Source organism: Oncorhynchus clarkii, chromosome 12 (assembly GCF_045791955.1).
Source record: "Oncorhynchus clarkii lewisi isolate Uvic-CL-2024 chromosome 12, UVic_Ocla_1.0, whole genome shotgun sequence".
Lineage (NCBI taxonomy): Eukaryota > Metazoa > Chordata > Actinopteri > Salmoniformes > Salmonidae > Oncorhynchus > Oncorhynchus clarkii.
Genome location: NC_092158.1, coordinates 43,436,006 through 43,449,304, shown reverse-complemented (window position 1 = coordinate 43,449,304; position 13,299 = coordinate 43,436,006). Strand labels below are relative to the sequence as shown.

The following is a 13,299-nucleotide window of genomic DNA, read 5'->3' as shown; positions in this document are numbered from 1 at the left end:
TAAAAAGTAGGCCAGAGCTCTGAAATGAGAGGGGCGAATAATGAGGGAGACGCTGGTGTTTGCTGCTCTTGGCACCGACAGCTGATGTTTGTCTTTGTGTCGGGGAAGGAGCCCAGCCGAATGGAATCCTTGGAAACACCAAACAATCCAATATTACATTTCCTCTCTCAAATGCCACAGGGAGCGGAGGGGAGCATGTGTGGGGTGATGAGGGAGAGAGGGGGAGTGAGAAAGCCAGAACTAGAGAAAAAGAGAGAAAGGGAGTGTGAGAAAGGAAGAGACACAAGTAGATTAAGAAAGAGAGAGAAGGTAAGAGATAAAAGGAGCCAGATGGAGATATATAGAGAGAGAGGAGAGAGCAGCCAACACCAGAGAGAACAGAGACATCGGGGACTCAGTATTACCAATGCTGTTTTAAAATGGGGAAAAATTGAAAATGCACATTAGAACTGAACAGGCAAGTTGCTGCAGGTGCATCAACAAGTTCCTTTGGTATTTTAAGTAGAAATTGTGCACAAATGTAGCATTTTAAAAGCCTGATATATTAAATAAAGTTCCCTTTAATATAGACCACATGGAAAAATCAGCACCAGCCAAAAGGACATCTGGAGTGCATTAGAGCTCTGAGGACATTGGATCTCCCCCGAGCGGCAAGGCTGGATGGGTGGCCCGCTGCAGACCCATTTTAGCAACAGGCCCGACCCTTTGTGATTGATAGGGGGCCTGCCTGGAGGAGTCCCCGCACACTTACCACTCACACACACCGCACATGCCACACACTGCACACACTAAACACTCAAGTACAACATACCTCATACGCCACATTATATGTCGTAGGGTTCATACATGTAGTGTAAATGTAGTATTATATTTATCACTCACATAAGTGAACACTGCAAATGTCAGAAAGTGTGAAGTTAAAATACTCATGGGCACTTTGCACACAGTTAACACTTTTAGAGTGTTGCACATATCACTCATTGCTAGATTCCCCGAACTCTCAAAACTCATGCACGCAACTACAACACAAATAACTTGAAATAATTTGACAGTATTATTATAAAAATGATTCGACAGATTCTTCACAAAGTTGCTACACTTCATTTTGTAGTCTTAATCTAAATTATACTGCACATAGAGACATTTTCTGTTTACAAGCAAACATCCCGTTTAAGTGATGAACGCGTATCCTCACATCAAAAGCCCTGTAGCAGTATACACTGATGTTGGGAACTTGACAAACTTAACAATGAGTGAATGATGACCTTGAAAACACACAACACTGATGGGTATAGCTATGCTCATAAGCATATTATTCTAGCTCTATTGGTGATATTTTACCTTGCCTCGCTATCTTGCTAGCTAACCAATCCTCCGATGACAGCTGCCATGTTGTAGGCGCTAACCATCTGACTACGTATTTGTTAACTTGCAGCCCTTGCAGAAAAAACATGCATTTCACGTGAACACACGTGTTCCAAAAAAACATGTTTCCATGATCTTATGTGAAAATGTGATCACATGATCTTATGTGAAAATGTGATCACATGAGAAGTGTTCCAAAAACAGATGTTTTCACCTGATTTCAGATTAATTGATTTAACATGAAAACAGGTGAAATTCACATTAAATGAATTTTCCGCATGTGAAATAATGTGTTTTTTCTGTAAGGGAGAAGCTGCATCTGAAGTTGTATTCAATCCAATGTAAACAAGCCCCTTTCTGATGTCTTTTAACAACGAGGCCGAGAAATGGGTCTATACTCTTGACTAGAACTTGGGGGGGGTCATCATTCTCTCCATATGGAAGCAATGTGAAATGATGTTGAGAAACAACATACAACTGCTTCACTTCCAGATCATCAAAGCATTGCTTAAAGCATCAGTTATGCTGGTTATTCTGAAGCTATTTTTAATATACTGTGTATATGTCTTCCCTATACGTTTTCAGTATTCTTGACAGTGAGAAAATAATAATTTTTTCAAAAAGTTCAAAAGAATCCCCTCATTTCAAAGAAATTGCCATCACTTGATTTGCCATTTCAAATCAATTGCAGCATCGGCCCAATTCACAGGAACTTCTCAGTGGTGTGCCACACACCACACGGACGAGGTTGATCCATATTTCACGTTTGAATATAAGATGGAAACGAAAGATCAGCCTCCATGCCAGAAGATGGGGGGAGAGTCAGACCGAGACAGCCCGAAAAGAAAGGGAAGAAACAGGCGACATTTAGAGTAAATGGCATCCAAAACCCTCTCCAATTATCTTTGCCAGCCACGCCAGCGAGACTGACTTAATTAAAATGACTTGAGAGGGAGGGGAGCGAAAGGAGCCGGCAGTGATTGAGGGGGCAAGGCGGGTATGTATCAGCGGCGAGCACAAAGCTTGGGCGTCGGGCGACTGCCGACCACACTCCCTTTTCAATTCTGACATCAAAAGAAAATAAAGAAATCATAATAAAAAAGAGAGTCCTTGCCGTTTGGAGCCATGTAATTGCACTATTCAAATCCAATGTTTTTATCATCGTTCAGATATTCTATAGAAGAAATGTATTTATACACAAAAAAAGAGAGAATAAAACTGATTTTATTCCCCCTCCAAATCCCCCATAATCCTGTTGTCTTTCTCAGGCTGCCTCTGACGGTGACCTTTTTGCAGGGAGCCTGTTACCATAGAAACCCCTCCATTCTTTGTGAATTTCTGTCACCATTTAGGCAAAAGTGGTGACCTTAAGGTAAATAACAAGCATTCCGTTCCCCTCGTCTAAATCAAGTGTTGTTTGTGTGTCTTACTTTCCATATCGAGCTGCAGGTGACGCGTGAGGGCCTCTTCATTTAGAACAGAACAATAATCTTCTGAGAATTGCTCATGTACCATAACAATAGACGATTGGATTCGCAATTTCCTTTTGTCTTAAACTGATTTATGATTATCAGAATGATAATCCTCCTTCCATTTAAAGTGAAGCACTGATCAGCAGATACAGTGGCTCAAGTGGCACCGCATCTTGGTTAACACCTGTTACTCTTTCTGTTACTGTTTCTATTGTCTCCTCTGCTGATTTGAATCTTAACTCTATTTAACAAAACCCTACTTAGAGATGTTGTATAGAAGGATGGTGTGTGGAGGTTTTATTCAAAAGTATTTGTATGATCACAAACATAAACTCAAATTCACAGGTTGATGGCCATTGCCTACCACAGTGTACCTAGCTTTGATGTGGTCTGCAGTTTGAGACTACAGTGTAACTGTTAGAGCAACAAACGTATCTGCACCAGCTGAATTCAAACAAAATAAACGTACTTACATAAAAAGCTATGTTTATTGAACTACAACCTATTATGAAAGAGCATGACTTTTCTTGGAATAGAGCTTGCTCAGTGCAGTGTTTAATATAACAAAAATACGTTTTGGCAAAGGGATCAGGTTTTTGTTCTAATCACCGCTGGTCAGAGTGTTGTATACAAGCCGGCACCCAATAAGTAAACATTTTTACGTTCTGCATATAGTGTTTCAGTCATTCAAACACTGCCTCGCTGCTTGTGGGGAATGCCTGAGCTCGGTAAGGGGTTGAAGAGAGAGAGAAAGAGAGAAGGAAGGGTGGGAAGGAGGAGGGGGTTTGGTTAACATGACAACCACTGTTTTGGCCAGGATAAAACCAAGCTTCTCTCTCACCCCTCCCTCCTCTACTCATCCTCTTTTCCTCCTTCCTCTCCCTATCTCTCACTCCCTCCTTCCTATTTAGCTCTCACTCTTTCTCCCTCTCTCCGTCTCCCCACTTGGGGAGAGTCGCATTCCCCTGTGTTGAGTTCAGAGGCGAGCCGGAGCGCAACTCTCCTCTCAGTGGCAGGATTGTTCTCAGGGCTCTAGATCCTCCTCCGGTTGCCGTGGAGACCTCCATACCACAGCACTGACCCTGGAGGTTTGGGTCTGTTTTCCTCCAAGCAGGAGATTCTGGCAGCTGGAGGACAGCTGTTACTACCAGGGCCAGGCATCAATCAGCTCCAGGCCTACAACCACCCACAACAAATACTGGGTACACACACTGAGTACACTGTCTTGTGTTGATGTAGTAAATCTTTTCTTAAACCTATTTTCTTAAAACTGCATTGTTGGTTAAGGGCTTGTAAGTAAGCATTTCACAGTAAGGTCTACACCTGTTCTATTCGGTGCATGTGACAAATACAATTTGATTTGATTTGAAACATTGAAATGTTAAATTGTCTTTTGAGGATGAAATGTGTCGTTTTTCACCACAAACAGATGCATCTTGTAATTGGGTTGTCTTTTGTGCAAATCACAATTTCTCACTTCCTGTGAATGGACTTAGTAGCCTTAATACTCAGTGGGGACAGAATGGAGCAAAGTCAGATTAGAAGCTAATTCACAGTATACATTACACACTGGGTCTAAATGCTCCTGTAGGTGAACACTATTCACTGTGTAGTAGATTTTGGCAGGACCCTCTTACAGAGGAGTCAAAAGGCACATTGGGCTGAATCCCACAGCAGGACAACCGTAGTGGCATTAAAATGGTGTAGAGGATTAAAGTATGGGCAACTGATCCTCAACTGCAAGCTGCAATATAGCTATTCCTATAGGGGTTCTCTAAAATGGTGGACCAGCTTCACATGCATACCAAGGGCAGACTGATGACAGACGAGGGCATGTTCATATCTATTGCATGGGCATCACCACCAAACACATACATACTGTATACTGTACATGTCTGAGTTGGAAAACATCTCAACACATGATGCATCACATTGCTGTATATCGGCAGTGATTGGCTCTCACTCATCTCCACTCCATTCTTTGCTGCTGAAAAAGCTATTCTTGTAGCACTTTGCATGCCCTCTTCTTGAGTTGAGTACTTTCCTTGTTTCTGAGTGCATCAAGCACTGCCATATCCCACACTGCACAGAAGCATGAATACTACCCCAGTCTCAGTGCAGCACTTTGAATGCTTTAACTGGGTATAACATCTGTCTGTTAGTTTCACCAGTACTCTTTTTGAAATGAGTTAATATATTAGTTAGTATCTATTGTACACATAGGTGATGAAAACATAAACTGTAGACTTGGTATTGATCTGCTTAACATCCCAGAGATAGATGATTGCAAGTGAAAAAAATGTGTTTTATTGTTAAGTGCTACATAATTCAAGCCTAGAATACATTTGAACAACAAAGACATGCAAACATTCTGAAGAAAACAAACATTGTACAATCAGTCAAACACTAAAAAAAAGTCTAGAATCCCACAACTTCCTATAAAAGCTTCCACCCTTCAGGCCTGCCTTATCTTTCAACAACGCTCCAACATTTGTCTCTTTCTCCTGTATATATGTTTTACAGGGATGGGGTAGGGGTTGATAGCAAGGTTCGAATTATAGAGAGTTTCGCTGCTTCTTTTTTCTTACCAGGATAAAAAAAAAAGTGCATGCAGCCTACGCAGGGAGCTACGTTGCAGAGTCTTTCGGCTCTTCCTCTCCATCTGTTTTGTTTTCTTTCCATCGTCCCTTTTTGATGAGCTGGGTCTTCAGTCCCCCCAATAAAATCCCATTAGCTCTTAATGAAGTCGGGCTCGCAGCCTCTCGGCCTCACCTCATTTAGCACGATTGTCTGGTGGCCATTGGCATGGAGGCAATTACAGCCGCGCGGCGAGAGTAATTGGATATGCCGACAGGGGCCCCAAGAAATGGGGAATAAATAAAAAAAATATTCAAACTAATAAGCTTCCATTCAGATGGTGGTATGGCGGAAGGAAGGGGTTGTGGCTAAGTTAAATCAACATAATTAGTGTTGCTGGGTTGGTGGGGAAACGAGAGCAGGGTTGGGTAGCTAGCAGGGTGAGGAGATGAAGGCGTTTCACTGGGGGATGATGGTTGAGATGGCAAGAACGATGGGATGGGAGATGGAGCGGTAGCTAGCGTGCTGCTAACGCTAATGATGAAGGGCATACGGGTGAACTCAAAAAGGTTGCAGGAGTATATATTATAGGCGTACGTCAATTTGTTTTCTTTTTCCGTTTTGTCTAAATATTATATTTTTTCGTTCCATTATCGAAATGACAGCTAAATCGTTTAATTTCTTAGGAAAATGCCCTTATCCCAGGCGGCACCCTAGGCTCACAGATTCACAGATTCTCCACTAATACGGCATGATATTTACAAAGGTGCCGGTTCAATTGGTTTCTCTAGGGTATACTGTGCATTCGGACAGTATACAGACCCCTTGACTTTTTCCAAATTTTGTTATGTTACAGCATTACTCTAAAACTGATGAAATAAAAAGTTTTCCCTCATCAATGGGTGTTTCTACAACTTCATTGGAGTCCACATGTGGTAAATTCAATTGATTGGACATTATTTGGAAAGGCCACACACCTACGTCTATATAAGGTTCCCCAATTCACAGCATGTCAGAGCAAAAACCAAGCCATGAGGTCGAAGGAATTGTCCGTAGAGATCCGAGATAGGATTGTGTCGAGGCACAGATCTGGGGAAGGGCGAAAAAAACATATCTACAGCATTGAAGGTCCTGAAGAGCACAGTGGCCTCCATCATTCTTAAATGGAAGAAGTTTGGAACCACCAACACTCTTCCTAGAGCTGGCCACCTGGCCAAACTGAGCAATCGGGGGAGAAGGGCCTTGGTCAGGGAGGTGACCAAGAACCCGATGGTCACTCTGACAGAGCTCCAGAGCTCCTCTGTGGAGATGGTAGAATCTTCCAGAAGCACAACCATCTCTGCAGCACTCCACCAATAAGGCCTTTATGGTAGAGTGGCCAGGCGGAAGCCACTCATCAGTAAAAGGCACATCACAGCCTGCTTGGAGTTTGAAAAGACACCTAAAGGACTCTCAGACCATGAGAAACAAGATTATCTGGGTTGATGAAACCAAGATTGAACTCTTTGGCCTAAATGCCAAGCGTCACATCTGGAGGAAACCTGGCACCATCCCTATGGTAAAGCATGCTGGTGGCAGCATCATGCTGTTTTTTAGCAGCAGGGACTGGGAGACTAGTCAGGATAGTCAGGATCGAGGGAAAGATGAACGGAACAAAGTACAGAGATTATTGATGAAAACCTGTTCCAGAGCACTCAGGACCTCAGACTGGGGCGAACAGGACAGTGACCCTAAGCACACAGCCAAGACAATGCAGGTGTACCTTCGGAACAAGTCTCGGAACAAGTCTCGGAATGTCCTTGAGTGGCCCAACCAGAGCCCGGACTTGAACTCGATCAAACATCTCTGGAGACTAGACAAGCCTGACAGCTTGAGAGGATATGTAGAGAAAAATTTGAGAAACTCCCCAAATACAGGTGTGCCAAGCTTGTAGCGTCATACCCAAGAAGCCTCGAGGCTTTAATCGCTGCCAAAGGCGCTTCAACAAAGTACTGAGTAAAGGGTCTGAATACTTACATAAATGTGATATTTCAGTTTAGTTTTTTTTATATATTTGCTAAAATTTCTACAATCCTGTTTTTGCTTTGTCATTATGGGGTATTGTGTGTAGATTGATGAGGAAAAAACAATTTAATACATTTTAGAATAAGGCAGTAACGTAACAAAATGTGGAAAAAGTCGAGTGGTCTGAATACTTTCCGAAGGCACTGTATATTGGATTTCCTTGTGGGATTGGAAATGCCAGCCTTCACTATTTAATTGTCTGTAAAGACAGTGGGAGGTGTCAAGTGCTTCAATCTAAAATAACCTTAGTTGCCTCATCTGAGAGTGAGCATTTCAGATGTAGTCTGGTTAATGAGGTTGGCTCCCATCTCTGAATTTCTATGCTAACCTTGCTATGCATGTGTTAGATACTTCATATGTTAGATACCATTTGGTCAACAGGATACTGTACACAAGAAACTCATGGGAGTCCTAATGGCATTTCTTAAACAGTTGTAAGGACACATCTAAACATAAAACACAAAGCTTAGATTCCAACAATGCTAAATTATCTGTAACTAACATCTACCTTTGAGATGCTTGTCATTGGCCACATGCTAATGCTAAATCTAACAATACAATTCCCTACCACCATTTATGTTGTCCTCTTCGATAAAAAAGGGGAGAAATGAGACAGCGGACTTCACACTGGAGAAATTAAATGAATTGAATGAAATGAAAAATCGAGAACATTGGAATCCAGTACTCTTGGCACATGGCGAGCCCCTCTTGGTGCCAGATGCCTGGGCATCTCCCCTGGCTCCCTCCCTCCCTCCCCCTCCCTCCCTAAGCTGAGCGACAGGTGGCAGAAACATGATCACCAAGCAAAGGCCTTCACCAGGGGCACCTCCGCCAGAACCGAGCAGCCTACCCACACCCTCCACAATGGGGGTAGAGGAGGCAGAGGACTGGATAGAACCAAACCCAAGAGGGAGTTAGAGGGATGCAGCCAGGGAGTGGGAGAATGGAGGAAGGAGGTGGTTACAATGGAGCCTTTGGCAAGCAACAATGCAGAGAGACTACAAGTCTATTGTGGGCGGTGTGCTCCTACAATAGTCGGGGAGTGTCTCCTGAGGGGGCATCCACCATAGCAGGGCCCCTCTCAGGCAGGGTCCCTCCCAGGCATCGCCTATGTTTATACCTGGCCCCACCTGGTGACACTTCCCCTAAAACCCCAAAACACACATAGAGATACAATGCAGGTAGTCTTCTTGAGATTAAACACTGGGACTTATAGGGACATTTATTGAAACCCATTTGCATTGCATGTAGTTTTACAGGCTCTATCTTTGATAGAAATGATGACAAAGGGACCTAGAGAGGAAGACAATGTTTGTATTTTTATGTGTCTATCCATCATAGATGTCACGTTCTGACCTTAGTTCCTTTATTATGTCTTTGTGTTAGTTTGGTCAGGGCGTGAGTTGGGGTGGGTAGTCTATGTTCTTTTTTCTATGTAGTATTTATGTGTTTGGCCTGGTATGGTTCTCAAACAGAGGCAGGTGTCGTTCGTTGTCTCTGATTGAGAATCATACTTAGGTAGCCTGTTTTCCCCATTTTGGTTGTGGATGTTTAATTTTCTGTTTAGTGTTTTCTGCACCTTACAGGACTGTTTCATTTTTTTTTCTTTCTTTTTTTCGTTTATTCACGTTGTTGTTTTGTATTTCAGTGTTCAGTTAATAAAATCATGAACACGTACCACGCTGCGCTTTGGTCCACACCTTCTTCCACCAACGGTCGTTACAGAAACACCCACCAACCAAGGACCAAGCAGCGTGGTATCGAGCAGCAACGTTCTCTGGACTCATGGACATGGGAGGAGATTTTAGACTGTAAGGGACCTTGGGCACAGGCTGGGGATTATCGCCGCCCCAAGGAAGAACTGGAGGCAGCGAGAGCTGAGCGGCTGTGATATGAGGAGGTAGCACGGCAGTGCGACAGGCACGAGAGGCAGCCCCAAAAACTAATTTGGGGGAGGCACACGGGGAGTGTGGCAGAGTCAGGTTGGAGACCTGAGCCCACTCCTCGTGCTTACCGGAAGAAGCGCAGTACTGGTCAGGCACCGTGTTATGCGGTCAAGCGCACAGTGTCGCCAGTACGCGCTCATAGCCCGGTGGGCTATAGGCCAGCCCCCCGCAAGTGCCAAGCGAGAGTGGGCATCCAGCCAGGGCGTGTTGTGCCAGCCCAGCGTGTTTGGTCTCCGGTACGCCGTTTCGGCCCAGGGTATCCTGCGCCGGCTCTGCATGCTGTGTCTCTGAGGCGCTGGGAGGGTGCAGTGCGTCCTATGCCTGCGCTCCGCCCATGCCGGGCGAATGTGGGTATTGAGCCTAAGGGAGAGGTGCGAGTGGTATTCACCAGATCTCCAGTGCTCACCCACAGCCCGGTTCAACCTGTGCCTCCACTCTGGATGGTCCGGGCTAAAATGGTGATCCAGCTGGGAGGAGTGGTGCCAAGGCTGCGCACCAGGGCTCCAGTGCTCCCCCACAGCCCGGTCCATCCGGTGCCTCCTCCAAGCACCAGGCCTCCTGTAGGTCTCTCCGTCTCCTCCCTCCAGGTCCGCCCGTTGGTCCCGAGCTGCCAGAGCCGCCCGTCAGTCAGGAGCTGCCAGAGCCGCCCGTCAGTCAGGAGCTGCCAGAGCCGCCCGTCAGTCAGGAGCTGCCAGAGGCTCCCATCTATTCGGGACCTGCTGCAAGGGTCCCCAGTCCGAGGTCGGCAGCGAGGGTCGCCATTCTAAAGGTGCCACTGAAGCGGGCAAAGACTATGGTGGAGTGGGGTCCACGTCCCGCGCCAGAGCCGCCCCCTCGGACAGACGCCCACCAGACCCTCCCCTATAGGTTCAGGTTTTGCGGCCAGAGTCCGCACCTTTGGGGGGAGGGTACTGTCACGTTCTGACCTTAGTTCCTTTATTATGTCTTTGTGTTAGTTTGGTCAGGGCGTGAGTTGGGGTGGGTAGTCTATGTTCTTTTTTCTATGTAGTATTTATGTGTTTGGCCTGGTATGGTTCTCAAACAGAGGCAGGTGTCGTTCATTGTCTCTGTTTGAGAATCATACTTAGGTAGCCTGTTTTCCCCATTTTGGTTGTGGGTGTTTAATTTTCTGTTTAGTGTTTTCTGCACCTTACAGGACTGTTTCGTTTTTTTTCGTTTATTCACGTTGTTGTTTTGTATTTCAGTGTTCAGTTAATAAAATCATGAACACGTACCACGCTGTGCTTTGGTCCACACCTTCTTCCACCAATGGTCATTACAATAAAATTGTTCTATCATTGGTCATGATACTGGGAAAGCATATAGCAATGTCTAAAGGTTTCATATTAATCCATTCAGACCGGTATGGATTGGGTGGACAGCACAGGAGGTTGGTGTCACCGTAATTGGGGAGGACTGGTTCATAGTGATGGCTGGAACACAATAAATGGAATGGTTATCAAACTTAAACACATGATTTCCATGCGTTTGATACCATTCCATTCACTCCATTCCAGCCATTATTATGAGCCATCCTCCCCTCAGCAGCCTCCTGTGGGGGACAGCTGTGTTTATCAGGATCATATACGGTCGCTGCATGATCGCTGCCCATTCATTTGTACAATAACAAGGTGATGTCCAGGAAGGGAAAGAGCTATGTAGCCATGGACAGTGTTCATAAGAGACTATCATCTCATGGATGCCATTCCATTGAGGAGAGACAGTGGTACCTGGTGCGGATGGCTGCCACTTCCCTAACACAGAATGCTAGGTTAAAACCTATAAGGATTATCAGAAGTGCCGGAGCAACACAACCCTTCTCTCCTCTCCCCACGACTTTGGAATGAAAATGTTTATTAGTCTAAAAAGATCTAAACAAACAAACACTCCGTGCGACAGGGTGAGATGGCAGCTCCAGCCAGGAGGAGATTTAATTAGCGAAATCTTGTTAGGTCTAACAAAATTAAGTGTAAAACAATCCTCGGCAGGGCTCCGAAGAATCCATACAGGGGAGGAGAGGAGGGAGGGAGGATGCAGCGGCTGGAAGCGATTAGGGCCAGGAGGATATGGAGACAGGCAGTGCCAGTGCACCGTTGTTGTGGCGGGAAATGGCTTGGAATATCCAGCTGCTTTTGCACTCAATTAAAGAGACTTCCCTCTCTTTCTGCCCTCCAACCCCCCCTTCTCATCCTATTCCTACTACAAAATGAGTTCACCTCCCTGTTGCCTGTCATTATAGTGTCACAGTAAAGCCCTCGTCTCGAACTCTCGCCACAGCTTCACTTAGAACTCATCAACTCCAGTCAATTCCATCCTGGCCAGCTCAACCATTAAAGACACAAATAGTGTTTTTAGAGTGAATCTAACTGCTATTAAAAACATGAAGGGGGAAAATCAGCATCCAAACTTTGGGCAATAAACTCCCTGCGAGAAGTAAAGTCAACTTAAAAAGTTAAATTGGGAAATACAACTTAGTCTGCGGAATTAGGAAGAGGCCTTAAATGATTGATGTCGATCTAGGTCAACCGAACCGCAACGGAGTTGAGTCAATCAAAGAGACTTACAGTAACTACTCTTGCATGGTAGTTTTTTAAGGTAGGAGTTACACTTAATTGTGTGCTCTTAGTCTTAGCCTTCATCATGGAACGATAAAAACACTTGGGAGTTGGATCTGAAGAAGCAGCTTGACAGTATTAGATGTACCAGATGTGCTGCTAAGATGTGTTGTTAACACCCCATTAGTTAGTCATGTGTATGTGTATAAAACACATGCCTAAAGACTACACTTAGGCTCTCGCTAAACACACGTCTTGTTTAATGGTGCTGTAAACAAACAGATAGTATGTAAACAGTAACTTGAGTGAAGAAGTCTTAAAGTCTTACTTCCCTATTTCAGATCTGTGAAAAGGTGATGGGAGAACTTACAGTTAGTTTGCCCTCGGCAACACAGCAGCAGTCAATGTTGTTGTCGTCTGCTCTTCCACGCCTTAGTGTCCGGTCCTCCACACAAAGTCTGCAAAAAACAGGGAAATGTTGCTGTGTGAGTGAACATGCATGTTTAAAGTCCATTTTTAACATACTGTACACAAAATAAGGAAAATCAGAAAAGTAGTTGTAATTTCACAATGATAGTGGTCTGGGTTGTTTTCTTATGTTTACAGTATTATTGGCATTAAAATACTGCCATTTAATGAGTGTGAATAGAGTGGTGAGGTGAAGCAATCTACCGTGTCTAGAAGCGACATCACCATTCATTTTCTGCAATCAGGTTCACTCAAACATCGTTTTAAGCTTTGTTTTACTACTGACAGTTACAGCTGATTTCAGAATTGTATATCGATTCCCTCTCTTTAAATATTTGTAATCTGATTTCTTTGTTTCAGTCTCTGAATTGTTTAATTAAACATTTCGCTGCCAGCTCCAGATATCAGGGCATACAAACTATAATCTATGTCCTGAATTAGCCAAGTGGGCATGTGCGCCCAGCTATATCATGAGTAAGTGCTATCTGGAATACGTGGGACGTCTCTAACCTAATGCTAACCTTAACCCCTACCTTACCTTACCCTAACCATAACCCTTACCTAACCCTAAACGTAACCATTTAAAATGTCAACTTCAATGGGGTAGGGACGTCCCAAGGAGCCCGGATAGCACGGACCCTATATCCTGTCCCGAGCTTGTTTTCCCTTGCTAAAATAGCTGGCTAGCTGAACTATAGCTGTGTTCGAAAACAAAATCATTTCAAATTCCAAATTTCTTAAGCCAACCAGATGGAATAATTTTCTTGATTTTTAAATTTATAGATAGCCAGGAGCACACTCCAACACTCAGACATAATTTACAAATGAAATGTGTGTGTTTAGTGAGTCCGC

At 44.3% G+C, this 13,299-nt stretch overlaps 1 protein-coding gene across 1 annotated transcript in view; it reads right to left on the bottom strand.

Annotated features, from left to right (window-relative positions):
* The window catches only part of LOC139422469 (uncharacterized), a 71,424-nt gene extending 58,984 nt beyond the window's left edge, over positions 1–12,440 (bottom strand). Inside the window, exon 1 of the mRNA XM_071173637.1 lies at positions 12,350–12,440. The gene's annotated coding sequence lies outside the window, so the exon portion shown is untranslated. The remainder of the gene's footprint in view (positions 1–12,349) is intronic.
* Between the last annotated feature and the right edge of the window lie 859 nt (positions 12,441–13,299).